Source organism: Myotis daubentonii, chromosome 3 (assembly GCF_963259705.1).
Source record: "Myotis daubentonii chromosome 3, mMyoDau2.1, whole genome shotgun sequence".
NCBI classification, from domain to species: Eukaryota; Metazoa; Chordata; class Mammalia; order Chiroptera; family Vespertilionidae; genus Myotis; species Myotis daubentonii.
In genome coordinates, this window is record NC_081842.1 from 139502843 (window position 1) to 139526038 (window position 23196).

General features: G+C 43.8%; 1 protein-coding gene across 11 annotated transcripts in view; it reads right to left on the reverse strand.

Annotated features, from left to right (window-relative positions):
- ATXN1 (ataxin 1) overlaps positions 1 to 22688 on the reverse strand; it is a 422285-nt gene extending 399597 nt beyond the window's left edge. For 5 of the 11 annotated variants that reach the window (XM_059688697.1, XM_059688702.1, XM_059688698.1 and 2 more), the window contains exons 1-2: positions 21607 to 21827; positions 13367 to 13478 (exon numbers count right to left, since the gene is read on the reverse strand). The gene's annotated coding sequence lies outside the window, so the exon portion shown is untranslated. Of the gene's footprint in view, positions 1 to 13366; positions 13479 to 14174; positions 14222 to 20424; positions 21201 to 21281; positions 21531 to 21606; positions 21828 to 22565 lie in introns of those variants that run through there. The other 6 variants (XM_059688693.1, XM_059688694.1, XM_059688699.1 and 3 more) reach the window with 6 other exon arrangements.
- Positions 22689 to 23196: the final 508 nt, after the last annotated feature.

A 23196-nucleotide genomic window follows, 5' to 3' on the forward strand; every position in this document is an offset into this window, starting at 1 on the left:
TTCCATTCCTTTTGTCCTACATAACATTCCATGGGCTGAACTCCCAACAAGGGGCATATATTTTTCAGCTTCTGTTTGCACTTGTTCTATTCTGGTTTGTCTTTGTTGCAGATTTTCAGTTTTGACCCTTTCCTGACAAATATTAATATACACCTTTTGGCTGTGTTACAACTTGTAAATTAAAAAAAAAAAATCCTACATTTTTATTCTGTACCATCACCAAGCACCTGTAACTTTTTAAAATAAGCCCTGCTATTTAAATCAGTGATAGAACATTTTTTATAACTACTTATGTAAACACTAGAAATCCAGGGAGAAAATTATTCCAATCCAACAATCCACACATTCCTACCCAAAAGCAATCACTTGAGTATTTAAAAGCTAGAACTGTGGCGAGAGACAGGCTAGAACTAGCTTGAACAAGTCTGAGCAAGATGCATTTATCCTCCACTGGGTCTACTCCAGGTCATCCCAGGACTGTGCCTATGGGCAAACGCCAAGATGGAAAGAAAGGATCGGTGCCTGTTTTCTAGCGTATCTGTGTAAAGACTCAACAAGAGCCCAAGAGGGAGTTGCTGCTCTGAAAGGGACAAAAGGTGTGTAACAGCAAGCTGATCAAGCAGAACAGTCAACACTGTCCTGGCCATTTAGTGACGAAGCCTGAGCCAGCTCAAAATCCGTTGGAAACAGATTCCAGACAATGGGAGAGCTAAAACACTGGTTCTCAGGGATGATGTCCAAGAGGAGGTCTCGGAAGCTGGGTGTCATCCTTTAGGGTGGCCCAGAATAAAATGGTGACGCATTATGCCTCCTGGTGAGTTCATATATACTTTGAACGGCAAAGACACCAAGTCCCGTGGACTTCCAATGAAGATCTTGGGGCAAGAAGAGATGTCCACCAGCACTCTGTGTGACCTGTTAGAGAGAAACATCCTTAGCTACTCCATCACCAAGCAAAACCCCCCTGCCAGGCTGTAGCACCTTGACTCCTAGGAAAAAGGTGTGAAGAGACTGGGAAGGGGTTGGGGACATGCCTAAAAGAGAGATGGCCTTTGTCTCATTTGTAGTGTCACTAAGAGGCTTCCACGAAGAAAATCTAGATTTAGTCCAGTCTAAAAGTGAATCATTCTAAGTATTTCTGAAACTAACAGCAGGGTCGTCAGCTTCTGCAAAGAAAGAAAAGACTTCAGAACAATTATTACACATGCTTCTGGCATCAAGAGATGAACACTGTTTTTATTAAAAGATTAGAGGCCCAGCACGCACGAAATCGAGCGCAGTAGCTCGCTTCTGCTTGCCTCAGCTGGCCTCCCCAACCATAACCACTCGTAGCTCGCTGCCCCACCCTTTGCCCCTCATAGCTCTTCTCTCCACCGCTGGTAGCTCGTGCCCCGCCCCACCCGCCACGAGAGGCGCTGCTTGTTTGGTCTTGATGGCGTGACGGTCACGGGCCTTTTATGTAAGAGATTAATTGCTAGATGTTGTAGGATAGTAGATACTCATCATGGGAGCTACTCAGTGTCCTGCACTGGCTCCTTCAGCTCAGCGGGCATAAATCTGATTAACAGGCAGCTAGGTGGGCTTCCACTACCCTCTTCTGTAACATCCAACAGAAAGACAATAGGGACCTACAGATATAAAAAAGATCCACATGGGAAAGGACTTCTCAGAGAAGATGGCATCAGATTCCAAGATTCCACATACAAGATCAATTTGATTTCCCTTTTTTTTTTTTTTTTTTTTTTAACCTGGCTGACACTGGTGCATTAAAGGAAATCTAGTTCTAGCAGCTCAACACTAAAGGTGTAGTGGCAGCAAAAGGGAAAACATTCTCTACCCATCCATCAAGTTTAGGCTTAGGCACTACAAAAACATCTACTGTCTAAATATGTATAATGAAAAGTCTCAAGGGGTAACTAAGGAGTACAGTACTAGTGCACTTCTTCACCTTTCAGGCTCCATCTCAAAATTGCTCCAGTGGGCCAATTTAATTAAGCAAAGTTATGTCTTTTCAGTCTACAGTTTCAGAGACACAACTGCATAACTCTTGCCGTGTCTTGGCTGCCCAGGTGATGGAGAGGGGAGCTGAACTGCAGGTCATAAAGCTGGGGTCACAGCACAGGCTCCATGTGCTCAAGGCACCAGAACCCAGCAGGTTGGTCAACCTCTTGGGTTTCAGAAAATGAAAAGTACAGTCTTCTCAGGAGTCATGACTCCTCAGTGAAATGGCTTATCAGGGCTCTCTGACCTCTGTGATGTGCCGTTATCGGTGGAGGTTGTCCCACAACACACCAGCCACTGCACAGGGTCTAATGATGGTGGTTTGAAGGCTGTATTTACTAGATCAGAGGCTCAGACTGCAAGAAAGGGCAGTTTTGACTAGTCCTACAGAGAAACAGGAAAAGACAGGTGAAGTCTTTGAAGACCCTGAACATTTAAAATGGGAAAGTTAAAAAAAATGTCTTTAAAGAAATCATTTCCTGAGACTTCAGGGCAAAGAGTCAAAAGTACATACCATTTAGAGATAGAAACTCTGAGATTAGTCAAGTCATCGAATGTTCTCTGCACAACAAAATAGCAAACAGCTAGCGTTTGTTCATTTCCCTTGATACAACCCTCTCTCCAGGACTTAAGGATGATATGAACTGTGATTTATAGAATTTTGCTTGGAGAAGATCACATACTACTGTAAAACCCATGTTTCAAGGTCACATGCAAAAATATTTATCTTCATTTCAGTGTTACTTCTTACATACATTGGCCTAGTCTCACCTTCAGGATGACGGAAATGGATCTAAGGCTTGCTGGGAGGGGGCAAACTGAAAAGTAATCTACCCGCCTTTCGCATCTGTTTACACAGATGGTAAAAACAGTACTGTTCATTAGATAGAACTGAGATGGATGAAAAAGACGACCAGTTCCTTCTGAAGAGTAGAGAAAGGCACAGAGGGTTACAGAGGCTTCCACAGAACAGGAAAGCCAAGATAAAACACCAAAATGTGAGCTTAGATGTTATCACCATATTTTTCCAAAAAGATTTCCTCCATGAGAAAGAAAAAGAAAACACCTGTTAATCCTATGAATAGTGTCAAGTCAGGTACCAGAGGCAGCGGCCAGAGGCAAACATTCTTTTCCCAGCTCCTTATATAAAGGCTGTCTCCCCCAAAACCTACAACTTGAGGGTCATCTTTCTCAGTGGTCTGAGCATCAGTGACCGAGGCAGCTCCAGGGGTGAAGTGGAAATGGAGCCGTGGAAATGGAGCCCCGAAAAGGGAAGCGTAATCAAAACAAAATTAATTCCGAGTCCTTTCTGCCCACACCAGGAACTTGCTAGACCAGAGCTAGGCAGAAAGGACTTTGGGGCACTTCCCACCAGGACACGGCTGCAGACAAAGGGTCCAGGCCTCAGTTTCTAATGTCAGGCTCCCTTTTTCATACTTGTTAAAACCTCTCTCAGAAAGCATATAGTCACCACATTAATACCCTCTACCTGGAAAAGGTATCCTCGCTTACCAACAGGCAACTTCTAGATGAACTCATATGCAAGAAAGAGGAGGGGAATGGCCACATGGCCAGCTTACTCAGAGGGGCAGACACCATGGTCAGACTGCCCTCCAGCCCATCGGTCTCATCCCTCATGGGTGGGGTTATGCACAAAGGGGTGCAGGGTTCCCTTGTCCCCTCGAAATGTTTCCCCTGTCCATGTGGTGTTTTACCTCAACTTGCCCAATCTTGCTCAGGACTCCAGAACTACTAGTCTCTTCCAGATAAAATGATCTCTTTGGGAGAGTGATCTCAGAGGGAACTTTCACCTGAACTTAAGAGCGAATCACAAGAGTGCTAAGGGAGACTGATCCAGGCCAAAGAACAAATGTGAGGGAGGTCAACCTCAAACTCATTCATTCAAAATGATAGCTTTGTTTCTAAGAATTTTCATGAAACCTAAATTCAATAGGAGTTTTTTTCCTTCTTAAAAAAATATGTTTTTATTGATTTTTAGAGAGAGAAACATCAATGTGAAAGAGAAACATCTATCAGCTGCCTCCTGCACACTCCCTACTGGGGATCCAGCCTGCAAAATGGGCATGAGCCCTGACCAGGAATCAAACTGGAGACCTTCTGGTGCACTGGACCGATGAACTGAGCCACACCGGCCAGGGCAGGAACTTTTTCAATAAGAAGAAACACAGTCTTAGACATTCAAACACCAAGCAACTTTTTCCTGCACTGAATTTTAATAATAATAGAGTTCTGTGTGGTTGTAAGTGCAGTATTATAAAATTTAAATATCACTGAGCATTGGACCTTTTTTCCTCCTTAGCACAGCCTTCTAACACAGATTTATCCCCAGTATCGTTCATTGTTGTGATGCACAAATCTGCTCCAACAAATAGATGCCACAGCTTTTTCCACCACTGTGGACCACTGGGCAGATCCTGGTTCCAAATACAATTTCTTAAGTCATGGGCTCTATTAATAGATGGAATATGACTGAATAAGGAGTAACAGATGAGAAAACAAAGTCCCCAAACCTATTGAGCAAGGTTAAGGATTCTGGGCTTTATGCCGAGGGCCATGAAAAATCGGGGGAGAGGGGGTGAAGCAAACCAGAGATTCAAACAGCTGTTTAATAGTAAGAAATGTTCATTTAGGCTTCCTGAAGGAAAATGAGTTGGACCGGAACATCTAGAAAGATCATTTAGGAGGAACAGCACATACCAACCACCCAGCCCAGCTAAGCCACAAGCCCAAGTTAAGGCCTTGAGACCACACTTCTTCAAAGCTCAGTGCCTAGGAAACTGCCCCCAACGTCCCACCCAAAGGCTCTTTCAGGAGCAGCCACAGCAGGAAGGAAGCAGGGCAGCAGCGTCCCCTCCAGTGTAGCATGGGTGACAGTCACACCCAAGGAGCCCACGCTCAGCAGGGTGGTCTGGGGACTAAATGAGTGGAAGGTGTGAAGACCCCAGCTGAGGACCCCTGGATAACCATCCGACTCCACCAGCATGAAACTCCGGACTGATCTCTCCAGGGCCTAAGTGAGGGAGGCTTCCAGGCTCCCAGCACATCCCGGGGCCTGGCTTCCTGAGAAAAACATGGGTCAGTAGCAGAGGGCAGAGAACCCCAAAGGCAGGCAGAGGCCTGGACAGCTAGGAAACTAGCCCAGGGTGGGTAAAGGTTAAGGAGAAGGAGTGAAGAGCGGGTGGGAGGGGAGGAGGAAAGGGGGCCCCTGGCAACAGAAAGCACTAGGCTTTCCAGGGGGTCCAGTTCCAAAGGGGAGCAGTGGGCAGATGAGAATGAGAACCATTCTCAGCAAAGCCGAGCTGTAGGCCGGCCTAGTGCAGGGCATGAGTTGCCCAATTTTCTGTCTTCCTTCCAGGTTGGCCCTGGATACAATCCCATAAAAAAAAAAAAAAGAAATTATAAAAAATAAAAGAAAATCAGACTAGGGAAATACCTGCAGTAAATACGACTTTAAGAAATATCTGGAACTCATCAAGAACTCATATACATAGATGATAATATCAAGACTCCCATTTGCTAATTGTGTAAGAGGAAGGTAGTAAATAAACATAGATGGAAATGTTCTATCTTGGAGAGGAATCAAAGGAATGCAAATTTTAAAACCAAGAAGCCTATTCAATTAGCCAATAATAGTAAGTCCCACAATTAATCAGGTTGAGTAAGACACATTCATTTGTCATTTGTAACAATGTAAATTGGTACCAGCCTTCTAGAAAGCAATTCAGGGCAAGGCCCCTCTATCGTAGTAACAGCCTTCTTATGTAATTGTGTCTCAGGTCAATACTAAAGTGTATGAAGATGTTCAAAGAAGCTTCATAATAGTAAACAATTAGAAACAACTCAAACGTCCACAAATAATACAAAACTTAAATTAACATAAAACAACTTAACAAAATATTATATAATCCTTGCAAATGATAACTGTAAGGTCTAGGCTGCAAATGAGAATGTTTATGCTAAGTGGAAAAGGCGAAACAGGAAAAAGATACGTGTTAAGTCGTCAAGAACCAGAAGACAACACATAAAAGTGAACATGATTTATGGACGGGGATGGCAGAATCAAAGGGAAGTTTTGCTTTTATTGCCTTCCTTTTATTGCTGTAATGTATAGGCAACAGATGTTTAACATGTAATACTTCTAGCAATCATGTAGTAGTGAACAACCTCTTCGGTGGAGCAGATCGACCTGCGGAGAAGGTCACGGCCAGATCAGCACAGGGTGTCTAGGCTTTCCCAAGTTTCAAAGGTCCATTTGGGATTCAAACCCTGCCCAGGACAGGCTCTGATGGGCTCCTCGTACCTGGAATAACCCCAAAGCACAGTTCTTTCCTTTGTTCTTGTTTTTTTTTTAAATTTATTTCCAGCTCTTAAGTGCTATGTCATCTCTCCCTTTTTGACTTTCAATTTTTAGAATTATGTATTGAGATCCGACTATATACAATACATATATGGATGCTCATTTGATCCCTCATACAATCCAGTAGGATAGATGTCATCATCCTCATTTTACAGATGAGGAAATTGAGGATCACAGATTTAAGAAATGTAGCTTGAGTCACACAACTCAGGAGCCAGGGCCAGAATTCTAACCTCCATCTCCCCATTATCAGAGCCCTCAGTTTAACCACCATGAATACCACCTCTCCCCTTTCTCTCTGCCTATGAAACAAACAAAATGAACCACTCTTAAAATGTCACTGCTTGTATTTACACTAGCTGCCTAAAAAGCTATCCAAATTGCAATGAACCAAGAGATATCAGTACAGACTGCTTATAAATTAAGCAATAAGACAAGGTAATGCTGCCCACACTAATTGCAAAAATTGATGCAGAAGAAAAAAGAAATTACCTTGACACTCAAAGCTGCACCTGCAGGTAAATCAAATGACGTTAAAAAGGATTTCTACTTGCCAATGAAAAGCAGGATATCACCCTTGATACTGCTACAAAGAAGGGCAGAGGTTCTGCACTCTCCTTGCAAAAAATTACTCCACAATTAGCTGAAAGATTCCTTCCAATTATAATGCATCCTCGCTCCAGAAATAGATGTTGTTTGGGGCAATGGTAGCAACAACAGTAAAAAGGAACAGAGAAGGATTACGGTATGAAACTAATATAGATTGGGTGATAAATGATTTTAGGCACCACTTAAGACTTAGTCTATAAATAATGACACAATAATAGCTAAAATGTAAATTATAATTAAATACAAGACCTAACAAAGTCAAACAACAGCAAATGATGTTTGACAGAGCAAAGGTCTTGGGGGAGCCAGGAAGAATTACAATAAAATCTATTCATGGAGCTGCACAGTGTTAAGATAAAAGGAGCCTGGAAGATCATTTCTCCCAACTAGCTTTTATTTTGTAGATGGGGAAACTGAGGCCCAGCAAGGTGGCGTGAGCACAGCAGGAAACAGAAACTCAGTGTCCAACCCCAGTCCAGCTGCCCCCCAGCACACCACGCTCACTCTGCAGTAGACTGGAATACTGGAGAGCTACTCCATTCTAAATCACATTTTAAAATGAGCATTAAACATTCTATAAATATTAAATTCCTTTTTAACAATTTTCAAATGCACAGGGGCACATTTAAAAAAGAAGCCTGGTTTTGATTTCTTTTGCAAAATGGCTCAGTGTTTAACCTAGTATTGAGTGAAATATTAACAGGTCATATAATGGTTTCAGTGTTCCCTCAGTAAAGCTAAACAGAATTTGAAAAACCATATACTCTCTCCCCGTCCCCAGGCCTACAGGAGTTTCTGGAGCACACATTAAACTCAACACTGTTCAACAAGCCCATCACTGTTAAGTAACTCATCAGAAAATAAAGAGGGAATTACCAAAGGGGAATTGCCAAGCAATTAGTTCTCTGAAGCAGATGACATACAACTGTTGTAGGGAGGAGCTTCCCGGTTAGTCATATGCCACAGTCAGAGCCTCCTAATCTGTAAATAAAAATGCATCACATATGATTACAGCTGGGATGGAGGCTGGGGCTTCCAGGCTAGGGCACGGAGAGAAAATCCCAAGTCCTCTTCTGTTCTGTGTATCTACAAAGCGAGAGACGTTGCTCTAAAGACATTTTTTTAAAAAATCTTTGATAAATTTCATTCAACATAAGAAAGACAAACTGGCCTTCTCTAAGCAGGCTAAGAGCAAAGTGATCTCTCTTTATCCTCCTGACATGAGTCGGTTAAGGTTCATCCGCTGGTCTAGTGAAGGAGAAAAAATGAGAGTCTGAGAGGGGTGGGACAAGGGGTATAGCAGATCTGAGCTGCCTGACAGCCACCCCCACTAAAGGGTGACCTCTTTTCACGCACGTTTTGTTCTTAAAGCTTGCACTTAGCACCACCCCACTGCCTATCAAACTGGAGAGATAAATAGTTCCTATCTGCCAAATCTTGCAAGCTGAGCAATGACCCAGTGAAGTTCTTTGAAGAGTCAAAAGTTCATCGTCTCACAGGGACTCTTGATGCCAAACAACATTTAGAGCCCAAACACAGATAAGCATATTGCCACTGTCATCATTTTCTGCAATTAATAATTATTGAAAATGTGTAGGAATATGAGAAAGAGTGAAAGAAAACACCACAAAGACAGCCCATACGCGGCTCGGAATGGACAGGCAAGCATTAAAAGAGAAGGCTCATTGCCCATGAGCCCTTCCCTGATCCTGGCCTCTGAGAGTATGCTGTTTTTCTGTTGTAATTGTTTAAATATTACTCCTGGACATGCCTTGCCTTCTGGGCTCAACTGTAAGCTCCTTATGGACCGGGCTTAGGCCTTGAGAGACAATGCATGGCAGCAGTAAAGATGCTACCACTAGAGCTGGTCAACCTTGACCAAGTCACTTATTGTCTCTGTGCCTCAGTTTCCCCATCCGTGAATTGGAGATAATAATAGTGTCTATCTCAGAAGACCACAATGAGGAATAAATGAGTTAATACACAGTAAGTGAGAACTACTGATCATCTCTAAATTTCTTTTAGGGCCCAACTGGCATAAAGCTTCTCACACAGTAGGTGCTTATTAAATATCTGCAGAGTGACCTGCCCTGGAGTTGTGTTTTCCGTTCCTCTCACCCCCATCCTAACTTTCCTGTCTTTTGTGAAAGGTAAGTAAGTCATTGCCTCATTCTGAGCGCTTTAGGGGAATACAAACAGCCCATCTAAAACTAATGTAAAAAACAAAACAAAACAAATAATCTTCAAATTTTCTTTAACAATATTAAAAGAGACTGCCCACTAACAGGAGTGTAACCAGGTAATTTCCAGCTTTCCCCGTCATTTTGAGCCAAGTAGTTTTCACCCACTCCAAAGTCAAGGCTCACTAATCCTACTTTTCCCCCCCCTATAAATATAAATGGGAAGCCAAACTTCAGGAAGCTGTGCTGTGTGTGTGTGTGTGTGTGTGCGCGCGCGCGTGTGACATTTAAAAAGAGTCCATAGAAAGCCTTCGGAAAAGCCTCCAAAGTTATAAAACACATCCATATTAATGTGATTTATCTAAGTACAGTAAATGAATTGCCACAAAAATGAACAATTGCTCCAGAGTCAAGTAGGTGGCACAATGTGATTTACGCACATCACGTGAAATGAATAAATCAACAGTGGGAAAGATCAAAGGAAATGCTGGAATTGTTGTTACTATGTACAGGGCCTCACTGAAAAGCTTCTTAATATAACTGTTTAGAGGAAAACAGAAGGATGGTTTGTTTAAATGACAACAGATAATGCATGCACGGAATTTCAAAAGCAACATTCGTTTTCATACACACACGTATTAGGTTTAGCTAAAATTAGCTCATGTTCCTTTCTTTTTTAAATGTCTTAAAGGAATAAAGGTTTCAACAAGATTTCATTGGGCTGAGACTCCAAAGTGCCTGAGCTTCCAGGGCAGACCCCCCATTACCCATCCATGCATCATCCCCACTTCTCCACCCACCCACCCTCCACCCCAGGTCTTAAAGAGGAAGCATACAAAGGCTGTGCCACTCCAACATTCCAGCTTCTCTTCCAGGCCTCTTGCCTTCTCTCTCTGTATTCTGCACCAGCTGATGTCACCTCTGAGGTACAGTCATCCCCTTCTGCCTGTCAAACCTTCTGCCACACACAAAACCCAAAGCCCAATCTCCAAGATCACTTTCATGCCAATGACTCCTCCAAATTTATCTCCAGACCTGACCTGTCAGCAATTTTATTCCCACACCCTGTACTGTCTGCTGGGCTCCAGCAACTCAGATGTCCACCAGCACCTGTGCTTCAGCCAAAGGGGCCTTGTCAGTTACACACCATGCACTCCCTGTCATATCCCAGCCACTTCAATGGTCTTCCTCCAGCTCTATCCATCTCTACCCACAGAAATGCTAACCAGCCGTCAGAGCTGAACTCAGATGATCCCTCCTCCTCAGTCTTTCCTCGTCATCCTACTCAGCATCATTCTTCTGAATTCCTTCTGTGTTAGAACGTACCCCAGGAAGTACAACCACCCCATTCTGCTTTGTCTTAGTTTTTTCCAAGCATTTCTTCTTTCACCTACCTGACCACAAAGAACACATAGAGTATAGCCTCTTTTGGGTGGTTGTTACTCACTTTCATACCCACAGCACCGTGTAGTAGTTTAAAAAAATACACAATGAATACATGAATGAATCATTTCTTAATAGAGAAAGTGCCTGTGAACAAGTTATGCCAGAACTTTCCTATAACCATATCTTATTTGCAAAATAACTAGAACCAGGGATATTATAATTTAGGTTTTTAGAAAAACTTTAATGAATATAACAGAATACAACATGAATGACATGATTTCCCTGCCCACATTTAGCCATCAATTGTGAGGACATTATTTATGCAAAATGTTTAAATAATGCTTTATTAGCTTACTTTAAATGCAATCGCTGAAAATGTCAGTTGCTTGGAATTCAAGGTGACTCTGCACTACTTTGTCAGTAATACAATACAAATATTTGTAAGACACTTACTGGTAGACTTGCTTAATATAATGTAAAAACTTCAGTATCATCTCAATAAGTTTGCACATATTGGCCAAGAGATATGACTTTCTGATGCCTGAATTTTCACAATAAAATTATTTTAAACACCACAAGTTTTTTTAAAATTGCACATGTATTAACCACATATTCAATTAAACTACTTCCTTAAAAAGTTTAAATGTGAGGATTTTCTGCCTAGCATATAATTGTAAAAATGGTTAACATTCCTAAGAGATAAAGTAACAGTGAGGCATGTCACCATTTTTTATTCAGGTGACAGAGACCTTAAGAAGTTTATCTTTGGCCCTACCCGGTTTGGCTCAGTGGATAGAGCATTAACCCCCAGACTGAAGGGTCCCGAGTTCAATTCCGGTCAAGGGCACATACCTCAGTTACAGGCTCATCCCCCACCCTGGTCTGGGTGCATGCAGAGGCAACCAAAGGATGTTTCTCTGTTTCTCCCCCTCCCTTCTACTCTCTCTAAAAATCAATGGAAAAATATCCTTGGGTGAGGATTAACAACAACAAAAGCAGCTTACCTTTGCATGTAACTGCAGGGTGATCCTATTTCCTTTCACAGACCATCTCCCTAATCCACAGCCAATAAAATGTCAAGTACCCAGTTCCAAACTCTACAAGGATATAATGTGATAACTTCCTCCCTCCTCTGCTCCCCTCCCAACAGACTTCTCTGACTATCCTTTCTGGGACATAGTACTTCAGTCACTCAAGGTTTTGCTTGTTTTTACTCAAATCACAAATAACTTATCATGTGCATACAACTCATCAGTTCATCTTACAACAATATAAAAACAATACATGAGAATCCTATCCCAGTAAGAGAGTTGGATGAACACAAAATTCAGAAAAACAGATAAGTCTCATTTGTTGTGCAGAGCTACAGGGTTGGTCCAAAGATCAAGGTATAGGTATGTTTACTTGCTCCTGATCATATATGGTCCAGGAGCAACCATCACAATACAAGAATATTAGAATTACCCTGTCAAGACATAAGTTACTTGATGCTCATGGATCATAAACCATATATGCCAGGCATTATCCTACCCTATATATGTATATTGTTTCACTCCATCCTCACAGCAGCCCTAGGATAAAGTTCTAATATTAACTCCATTTTTAAGACAAAGACACTGAGGCATCAAAAGGCTATAGAATGGCCCAAGGTCACAGTGGCTGCTCTAGATGTAAAGCCAGACAGGCTGGTCCCAGAGCCCCATGCTCTTACCTCAGATGCCACAGAATTTACATGTAACTTACAAGCTGGATCTTAGATAAAGAGAGGGAGTTATTTATTTAAAGAAAGCTGAAGAATTATTTTCAAGATGAAACTTTTGGTAAAGCAAATGTCCATCTTGTAACAAATTAGTTGAAAATCCATATTTTTATGGAAGCTTGATGGAAGGTAGACTTTGCATCTCACCAAGGAAGGAAGTAGAACAGTTCTCAGGAAGAGCTGCCTGGAGTCCACCCATCCCAGCTGTTCCCAAGCCTGAGGAGCCTCAGTCTGATTCCAAGAGACCATGACGGTTCATTTCGATTCAATAGGCCTAGGGTTGAGTTCCAAATTCTATTTTTTTAAGCTCCCAGGTGATTCTGTTGCCCAGTCAGGCTTAGGAACCTCTGAACTAGTCTATTTCCACAGCTTCCAGCAGGACTGCTCCCAAGGCAAATAGAAACAGGGAATCTATTTCACAATTGCCTTTGGTTGCGTACACCAGTGTTCCCAAACCCTTTGTGCCCCAACTTGTGCCTAACTTCCATCTCTCCTGACTCCCTTTAGGCAGTATTCTCTTGTCCTCTCTTCAACAGAGAAGCATGAGTCATCAACCCTGCATACACCCGGTGTCTGCATGACTTTCCACACCAGAAAAATTTACTGTACGTGAGGAAATCAGGAAGTTGTAAAATCCAGACAGAGACAGAGAAATTCAAGATTCAACAAATACTGGTTGCTATTGAACAAAGAGGCCTCTTGCACATGTGGCACTCTTCAACAAAAAACTAAACCATGAAAACTGTGCATTCTCATTGCATTAAGTACAAGTGACAACTAAAATGATCAGGCTCAAGCCCAACACACAATGGTCCATCATCACAAAATCAAATGTTAACTTCTTCATTAGCCAAATAAAATGAAACCAAACAGAGAGATACTTTAACCCAACTTTTATAAAAACTCTGTTGGCAATCTATTTCCAACACAATATGTTTGCAAAGACAATTATATTAGACAGTCCACAAAGTGCTAATGGATAGCTAGTAGGTGATTTTTCCAGACCAGACTTTATCTTCAGATGGGAACTAGCAAGCATCACAAAACTCTCACCTGATATGTGGCGCACTTCTCTGTAGCGGCTGTGGAGGAGACTGCTGTACAAGGATGACAAACGAGTCTGCAGTTTGAATGGACCACCTTGGTGACTTGCTGCACGGTGCTCCTGCAATGGTCCAGGAAGCGCAGAAGAGGAAATCAAAATGAAAAACAGAACGGATTGTTTTAAAAAGTAATTCCACTTAAGTGTCAATCCACTGAAATCTTCGCTCTTAAGAACACCAAATTTTGCATTTTATTTCAGGAGAATCACACATACACCAGCCAGCTCAAAAGGCAGGTCTGGTTTTACTCAACGGGGCCTCGGAGGGAGGCCAACACACAAAAAGGTCATCCCCTCAATCAAATCAAGAGCTCGGTCTCCCCATTTGAGCCAACTACTGTCATTCTTTTCTCTAATGATTCTAACCAATCATCTGATCAACACATGCTGGTAATCACAACAATATCAGGTGACAATGAATATGGATTGAATAATAGTTGAGCCAAAGTCTAATTTTAATGTGGCATATATTACTATCAACATGCAACATAAGGGACAATCATAAAAAAAAAGCACAGTTATTAGCATACCAATCTAATGGGATAGAAGAATGTAACACAGGCAGAAAAAAATTTTAAAAGAATACACATAGTCACTAGACTTTCCACTAAACTTTAAAGCATTTCATTATTAAATGTATGTCTATTTCATTTTCCTTTTTCCATAATGCCTTGCACATGGTAAAGTAAAAATTTTCTTATGTATAATGAATGTGTGAATGGATGAATGAAAAAGGGGATGAATGAATCTTCCATATACCTTTCCATCAGGGAGCTTGGTGCTTGTAGTTTTTGTGAGGTAAAGACCTATGCATAGAAATGGAAGAAGTTGAGGACTTGATCTGCTAACAGTTTCCAGCACCATCTATTAAGATAATATGTTTAGATACTGGTAATTCCACATTACAGAATCAGTAGCACAGTTATTATTAAGTATTCCCAAACTAGTCATCGCTGGACTGATTTCCAGTCTTTGATTACTGGAACTGATCTGCACATTTGTTTAGGCTGATTTTAAATTTAGTTTGGGCTTCCTAAGCCCATGCCAGGTAACAGTAGGAAGGAGAAAGCCCAGGATTATATTGGGAGTCAGAAAGAAACTATTCTGGAGCTATGAATATGATCTCCAATGTTAATAAGCTGTAAACAGGTAGTGAGCCAATTATCCTTGGGTACATGGCAACACATCTCAGTAGTCATGATTATTTTCATCCATACACACTCACTATTTTTAAGAGCACAACCCAGCTGGAAAGGAAAATAATTTCAGTAGCTTTCCAACACTTTTCAAAGTAATGAATAGTAGCCAAAATATTCTTACTTCTAACTAATCCATTCACCAAGTATTTATTTAAGCATCTATTATTGCATGCCGGGGACTTATAATCAAAAGAAGTTCCATTTCCAGGCCTTGGTTTTAACCAGGTGTAATCTGTGAGTACAGAAAAAGAAGGTAAACTGTACCAGACTAAAACGTCTTTGAAGACACTATCCCTCTACTAAAACGCTTGTTGGGTTACAAATGTAAATAGTGGCCAAATTAAGTAGATGCTCACAAAATCCTATTTACTCTTATACAGTAATTGTTTTAAGGGGAGGAGTCTTGATTTGATCTAGTAACATCAAATGAAGCATCAGAACACTGAATAATCACTTTCGAACAAGGTGTAGGTACTGCAGACTCGCAGGCAGCACTTGCTTTCTGAGCTAACAATTGTGAGGGTGTTTGCCTGTATATATCAATGTGTGTGCACACAACCCCATTTACATATCACTGGACAGATAAGGTTTTATAGAGTCCAAATTACAGTCTCCTCCTATTCTGCTGAAGTGCAGAGAACAGCCAAACATGATGCAAATGCTGTAAAATATTAATTTACTTTCTCATTGGTATGCCTACTTATTTAAAAAATATTTGTATTATTTGTATTGCTACATCAGTTAAAGTAATTAAGAAAGTTAACATAACTTGCTGTATTCTTTTAAAGGAAAGAAACACAAGAATACACAAGAGCAAGAATGAATGGGTGCATAGTAAAGTAATACAAGCAATATAAAAGAAAATAACCTATTAACTATTTTATACAATATATATACTAAGCATGGAATATTTAATATTTTAAAAGCAGAGCAACCTAACACAATACCACTAATAGTGGGAGATTAGTAAGAAAGATGGCCTAAATAATATTTATGCGTTGGTCAATAAAGAGGAGATAATAGGTAAGTAATGTAAACACGGGAGATACTATAAATACTTCGGAAAGAGTAGGCCTAAGCTCAGGGTGCAATAAAAGAAAAACTACCATATACAGTGACAAAAAAAATACACTTTCATTGAATGCTAGAAGCATAAATGCTTCTGGGTCAGCAGCAGTGTCAATTATTATTAAAAACTTCTGCTAAATGACTCCCTCAAAACATGTCATGTTAAAGAGCACCTAAGAAGAAGAAGAAGAAAAAAAAAGAGTTCCTCTTAGCCTGAATCAAAAGACCACAACCAGGAGAGCCTCTGTCCCCTTAAGTCTCAACCTCTGATTACACTACAATGAATTTTCTGAACAGTAATTTTCAGGTAGGATACAATTTTTGCTTACATTATGGCAATTATCATTGCATTTTCATTACTCCACAAATTGGATGCATTAAAAGTTATAGAAAAATCAATGAAACATTTCTGCTAACATCAAACATGTCAAAGAAAATATAATGCTCATTGCTTTTTTGCCTGTAACATTTCTAAACATGTTTTAGCATGTTAGTAACGGTAATATATAGTACAAATATTTATTGTACATTAACTTGAAAAGTTCAGACTTATAAGGATTATAAAATATATACAGTGATAAAAGACAAAAAATATATAAATTATGAAATAAAAAAAGGGTTTTAAAGAACTGTTTTCACAGATAACAATTATTTGCTAAATCATTTTTTTTAATTTTTATTGATTGATTTTAGATAAAGAGGAAGGGAGAGAAAGAGAGAGAGGAGGACCATCGACTTGTTGTTCCACTTATTTATCACTCATTGGTTGATTCTTGTATGTTCCCTGACTGGGCATCAAACCTGCAACCTTGATATATAGGGACAACATGCTAACCAACTGAGAGACCCCCCAGGAATACCTAAATCTTTTTATTGCTCCTATAATTGTAAGCACATATTAAAATTATAGAATATATAAGCATATATATGTATATATCTAATTACAACTCTTTCAGCCAACATTTAAAAATAGTCCCTAAAACTAGCACTCAGTATACTCATTATTATATCCTCTCTTAAAGAATTTTTGAATGAGTATTTTATTAAACTGAATTTAATGAATCTAAAATTTGAACAGCATAATTTCTATTGCTTTCCAACCTCATTCTTAAGAAGAAAAAAAGAGCAGTCCTGTATGTAATGCCTTAGAACAGAAATTACTTCTCTATTGGGATTTTTAGATGATTTATTATTTTCAATGCTTTTAACAAAATAAGGAGGGCCGCTTCTGATAACTGAAAGTATGACCTGTACTAAATCTGTTCTTTGAAGCAATTAAACTGCACATATCTAAATCTCTCACAGAAGCCAACCATTCAAATCATTGAATTATTCTGAAAACATAAAGCAACAGAAACAAAATTATCTCTCTCACCCCTAACAATTATCTTCTGTCTTATGGCACTATGTCAGTTTATGTATGCAGGTATTTAAGCTCTCCAGAACCTAAACTATGTTATTACTTTCAAACAACTGTAATTTAAAGAATTAACATTCACTCCTACATTTACCTAGTTTAGAAAGATATATTTATTGACTAACTTCTATGAGGAAACATAGGGAGCTGGTGTCACAATATGTTAGTCATCAGACTGTCATTGAAGTTAAGTGCCAAAGTAAAATCCACTTGACATTTCAGAAGGGAAAAAAAAATAAAGGCACATTTTACAAAAGGAATGTGAGTCCTTAAACTCTGTAATGACAACAAAAACAGGAGTCACAGAACTATGTTCACTAACATTTTAATAATCTCTTCAGGCTGACCTTTCCCAGGACTCCCAAACAACTGAGGAAGGTATATTGAAACACAGGGCCATCTACAGGCATTGGACGTATAATCCCAGGGCTAAAGAGTTTTTCTTGAACCTTTCTCTAGTAAAAGACAATGCAGAATCCCTGAAGCCAATTTATAATATTTCTGATAAAGTATCACTTCTGTTTACCGAACCCTCTTAAAACGAAATCCAGAGAGAAAAATATTAACTGTTCACAGTTCCCAATCAGGTACATTTCTCATCCTTACTTTAGCATGAATTTATGCATTCAAAAATACATGTTCACATTTTAGGGCAAGTGAAAACGATTTTCTGTAAGTCCCAAAATATCATCCAGGACCTCCAAGGTGTTGGGTAAAACTTACACTTCTGTACCTTATTTTATATTCTTGCATCCCATCTGTTTACCTCCTAGGAATAACAGTAGCTCCTCGTTTTAACCACTGCAATTGAGTAGGCCACAATCTAGTTACCAAACACAGAAACTCACTACTAGAAACTGGTAACCTCACACCCCACCCTTGGCCCCAAGGGAAAGGATTGACCAATTCAGCTTGGGGACCAGTGGCAGGGTCACAACTAAATCAAGGCGTGATTTCAATTATTTTTACTTTCAAATATCAAGGTTACTACAATACTTCCCTTTATTTGGATTGCCTGAGCAACACAGAGTTTCCACAACCAAAGCTAATGTTCTTTTCTTTTTGTAACAGTATTACTTGTCTTTGCTTAACAGGTTTAATAAGGTGGTGCCCTAATACAAAGAGTGGACTGCTGCTCTCTAAATTATTAAACGCTCATTAAATTATATCCCAAAATAGAGCAGTTGTTTATTGTGCAAAAGCACCGCACATTATCAGTCTACCAGCTACAGGCCTGTATGATCTTTCCTGAGACACAAACCTTTTCACTTACTACCACAGAGTAAAGATCATGGCCAAAAGGTCCAAATGAAGCACATCAATACATTCAGAATGGCTGCCTACTGTCGGTCCCATTTTTTGCTATTATGACGGCTGTAAAGTTTTAAAATGTGACAATGGGGATAACTTTCCCAAATAAATTACTTCCACTGAGTAAACCCTTTACAAAACCAGTCATGACTACTGGTAACTTAGGTTGTAAAGAATGAGCACTTCCGCCCTTGAAAGGGTTAATGCCTGCAAGGCCAATGGCACCAGAAGGCAAAAGAAATGTTGCTTTAGTCAGCTCTGAAAGGTTTCTAACAAGTACCAAATACTTGTTGAACTGTTCACAATAAACACCAGCAGGATTGTCGGGCTCCTTTCACTGTCTGGGAGAGGCATTTACATACTGCACCCAGTAAGAACAGCTTGTTGGTCTCCTTTATAAGAGTATGGATAAGGCTCATTCAGTGTCTCCCGTCCCAATGAAGGCGCAATTGAAATAGTGAAGTCTCTCTGGTCTGGCTTGGGCAGCACAAATACTGTGCATAAAACACTTGGAATAGTCCAGGCACAAAACAAACCCACCTGAATGGAGGAGGAACAGTGCCTGTTGCCATGGCAGCCTGATCTAATTACATGAGTGATGGGGTTGGAGTAAGTGCTCCGAAAACCTACACCACTGACCATATCTACAAGAGGAGAAAGACAGGCAGGCAGGAGGTTCAGGGGGAGACTTCAACTTCTGCTTTATGTAGAAGGGGGCATTTAAGCCCATTTGTCTGTGGAGCTGTTAAAATACTGACTGATGCATGCACAGAGGGCAGTCAGAGGAGATTAAATGCCACAGCACTGGCCGTTACGGTGCAATCCTTTCCAAGAGTTCATGTGCAGGCTTTTCTCATCCTCCTCTCTGGTGGTTTCCCCAGGCATGCGTTTCATTCCACACACACACGCGCACACACACACACACACACACACACACGCACACTAAACTCAAGTATCAAACTTCCTTCGCCCACCAAATAAACCACAAGGTGGGCTTTACCAGGGGCTTCTAGGAACTGCAAGGTTCCTCATAAACCCAAACAGAAATGGCTTAGCTAACAGTGTTGAAAAGTAACTAACTGAGCCTAAAAATAACCACCAAGGAACCACCCTCTGCTGTGTGCGACATGTAACGATGATGTTTAAATATTAAGAGCACCCTGCATTATAAAACACAAATGTCATTGAGCTGTGACTACGAGATTGCCAAAGGAGGACTTATTTGCATACACACATTCCCGTGCATGCACGACAGGATGTGCAGGGAGTATGCCACTCTAAGGCATTAGTTTTGATTCTGTGGGTGTAATGGGGGTCTTATAATGTTGCTAACTGTACCCTGTGGATCTCGCAGGGAAGCTAAGAATCTCTTCGGGGACAGAACCAGTTTGGAGAGGAGTCCCTACTGCACAGCATACGGTAAACAAAATAAAAATAGCTTGCCGTTCTCCTTAGCCACATCGCGCATTATATAACCAGCTTCCGACTGGCTTTTTTTTTTTCTTGCCCTTACTACTCTTCAGCAATTTCCCAATCTTCCGAAGTATTTATATTACCCTCTTATCTGTAGGATTATATACTAAGAAAGCAAAACAAAACAGAACCGCCGCGGGATTGAACCGAACTCCACTCCACAGTCCTTAGAAACTGATTTTTTGTTGTTGTTTTCTGGCTGGATCTCCACCACCACCCTACTTCCACCCCCAACCGAGGTGCTTGCTCCATCTCCCTAGAAAACCTGGTTTGTTTCATCCCTTCCAGCCAGCCCCCTACGTGGTCGGAAATAAAATGAAAGCACCAGCCGCGGAGTTCGGGCTGGCGGCCTGAGAGCGGAGGGAGGCTGAGGAGGGGTCGGGCGCAGCAGAGTCAGCCAAGTGGCTTCAAAGGGCCCCCTCCCACCGCGACGGCCCCGGCGGACCCCCACCGCCCGCGCGGGCACACACACACACACACGCGCGCACTCACACGCGCGCTCGCTCGCTCACACTCCCGCCGCGCTCCGTCGCCTCCTCACCTCTTGCTCCGCCCGGCCGGCCCCTTCCCTGCCCCCTGCAGGGCCGGCCTGCGCGCAGCGCTGGGACCACGTAGGAGGCGGCGCGGCCGCGGGAGTTGCTGGGTCTCCGGTCGGGCCCCGAGGAGCAGAGGGGCTCCTGGGTGCATCCCAGTCCCCGCAGCGCCTCCACCGCCGCCTCCTCCTTCCCCTCCTCCCGGCTTCATTCACCCTCCCAGCAGCCGCGCAGCCGTTCACTCCCGGCGCCGGCAGGGCAGCGCCTGCTGCCGCTCCTCGGCTCCTGCCGCCGGCGCAGGCGGGGGCGCGGGCCCGGGCTGGGGCGCTCATGGGCTCCCGGCTCCGGCGGCGCGGCGGCTGCACAGGATCAGGAAGCGGCCGTACCAACAGGGCCGCCAGCGCCACTCCGGCCGAGCTCCCAGCACCCGCGCCCCCGCGCCCATCCTCCGCGGCCCCCGCGCTCCCACTGCCTGCGCCCCGCCGCGCGCAGCGTCCCGGCTCCGCCGCCGCCGCCGCCGCTGACCCCTCCGGGTCCACAGCCGCACGCCCGGCGATGCCGGCTCCCAGAAGACCCGCGCCCCGGGGCACCGAGGCCGGGCGGCCGCTAGCGGAGCAACCTAGTCCTCCTTCAGACCCGCTGGCTCCCATCGCTCTCTTTGGGGAGAAGGGTGGGGAGGGGTCGGCGGGAGGAGCGGGCAGCGCGACCCCGGCCGCCGCCTCCTCCCTTTACCCCACCTCCAGGGGGAGGACATGACTCTCCGCATTCGCAACCAGACCAGCAGCCGCCCAAGCGGGGTGCCGCCGCCGCTCTCCCGGCCCGCACCCCCAGCCCGGGCGCGCCCCCTCGCCCGGCGGGCGCCCACCTGGTCCCTCGCGGTCCCCCTGCTGGCCATCCCCGCGCCCAGAGCGGGGTGTCGGCCTGGGAGGCTGAAGCCGGGGAAGGTTGTATGTACACACACACACACACACACACACACAAACAACACAACACGCTGCGTCGATTTCCTTCTTTCCTCTTCAAGCTGTTTTCCGTGCTGCCTTTGGGGGTTTGGGATTTGTTTGCTGGTTGTTGCTTTGGCCCCTCTCAGGAGAGCGGGGGTAGGGGGGGGATCTTAATCTAAATCGGGGGAGAAGGGGATGGGGGAGGGGGAGAGACAGAATCAGAGGAGAAAAAAAATCGCCACTTACTGTAAAGTGTAAATGGATCTGGGGTGGCGTGGGGAAGGGGGGGCAGAGGGAGAGAAACAGTGTCTTGCGGCTGCTGTAGCTCTGGCTGCTGCTCCAAGGGGCTTGTTTTGGATCCCCCTGCAGTGAAACAGGTCCTGTACGGCTCCGCCACTGTAGTAGAAATGATGTCTGCGGTATACTCTGCTCTCTCCTCCTCCTCCTCCTCCCCCCACTCCCTTCCCCTCCCCTCCCCTCCCTCCTCCCTCCCTCGCGCTCTCTCGCGCTCGCAAGCTCGCTCCAGTATGTAAATGTGTAATAGAAGCCAAATATGGAGCAGTTGGCTGCCGCCGCCGCAGCTCAAGGATCCGACGGGAGGGCGGGAGCAGGGGGGGGCACCCTCCGGCGGGCGGCGGGGCCAGCGGCTCGAGCCGGGCGAGCGCACGGCGAGCGGCAGACCCGCGCCCTTAACCCTTTGGTGCGCGTGGCCCCGGTTCGGAGGCCCTCTGGGAGGCGGGCGCGTGTCCCCGAGACTGATTAGGAATGGAGGGGCGGGAGCGGGAGGGGAGACACCGCTGGAGGGGACAGTTCTTTCAGGTTTGGGAAAGGGGCGGGGAGCTGAGGCGATGAGGTCATCGTGGCGGTGACCGGTCGTCCTCGCGCGCCTCCCCCAGTCCCAGCACCTCTGGAGGAGACAGCGCGACAACAGGGTGCAACTCGGGCACCCTGGAGGAATCTCCAGCTCCGAGGCGGCGAATAACCCCGGGAGGAGGGGAGGCGGCCAACGCTGATCCCTAGGCGCCCTTCGTCCCGGGCGTGCCGAGAAGCCGACAACCCGGGCGGACTGCGAACAACGCGCACTTTCACCTCGTAAGGGTTCAGCTTCGGCGATCCGGAACCCAGACCACCGGGCTGCGGGGAGTGCCTTTGCGTGCAACTCTAGAAAGTTTTAAGGGTCCCCCCTACTGCACATGCAGCCTTACCTTTACTGCCTGGGGAAGCTGGTGACCTCCCTTACCTCCTTTCTCTTCCTGCGAGTCCGGAAATCTGCTGTGGGTATGGAACTACCTAGCTCTAGTCCTCGTCGAGGACCCCGTCCTCCTCGCGCAGCGTATTCGGGATCATTAATTTAATCGGAAATGAGGTAACCAGTGTAGGAGATTGAGAAAGCAAACCGAGCATCAAATGGCAGTTCTGGGTGAATCCACGCTGAAGGACTTCCTCTGGACTCGATTTTTTAAAGTGCAGTTCTCAATCCCCTACCTCCCAGCCCTGATCCTTCCACCTGGTGTTAGCTCCAAGGGAAGGAATATTCTTTGGGGGGGCGGGGGGGTGCATCTTGCCCACAGGTGTGGCACTTGGAGCAAAAGAAGTCACATTCCTGCTAAAAGGAGCTTACTGTGGCACACCCCTTGCTGCAGATAATTCCGGAGGACTAGTAGGTGTTGGGCAGCATATGACCTTCAGGTGCTTAGAACCAAGTATCCAAGTAAGTTTCTCTCTGAAAACCACCACTTTTGACTGTACGCCGTATTAGAGAAACCCTTTTGGCTGAGTTTACTTATGAGCTAGCGGTTAGTCACCAACAGAAGCAAGATACAGACTCGCCAAGAG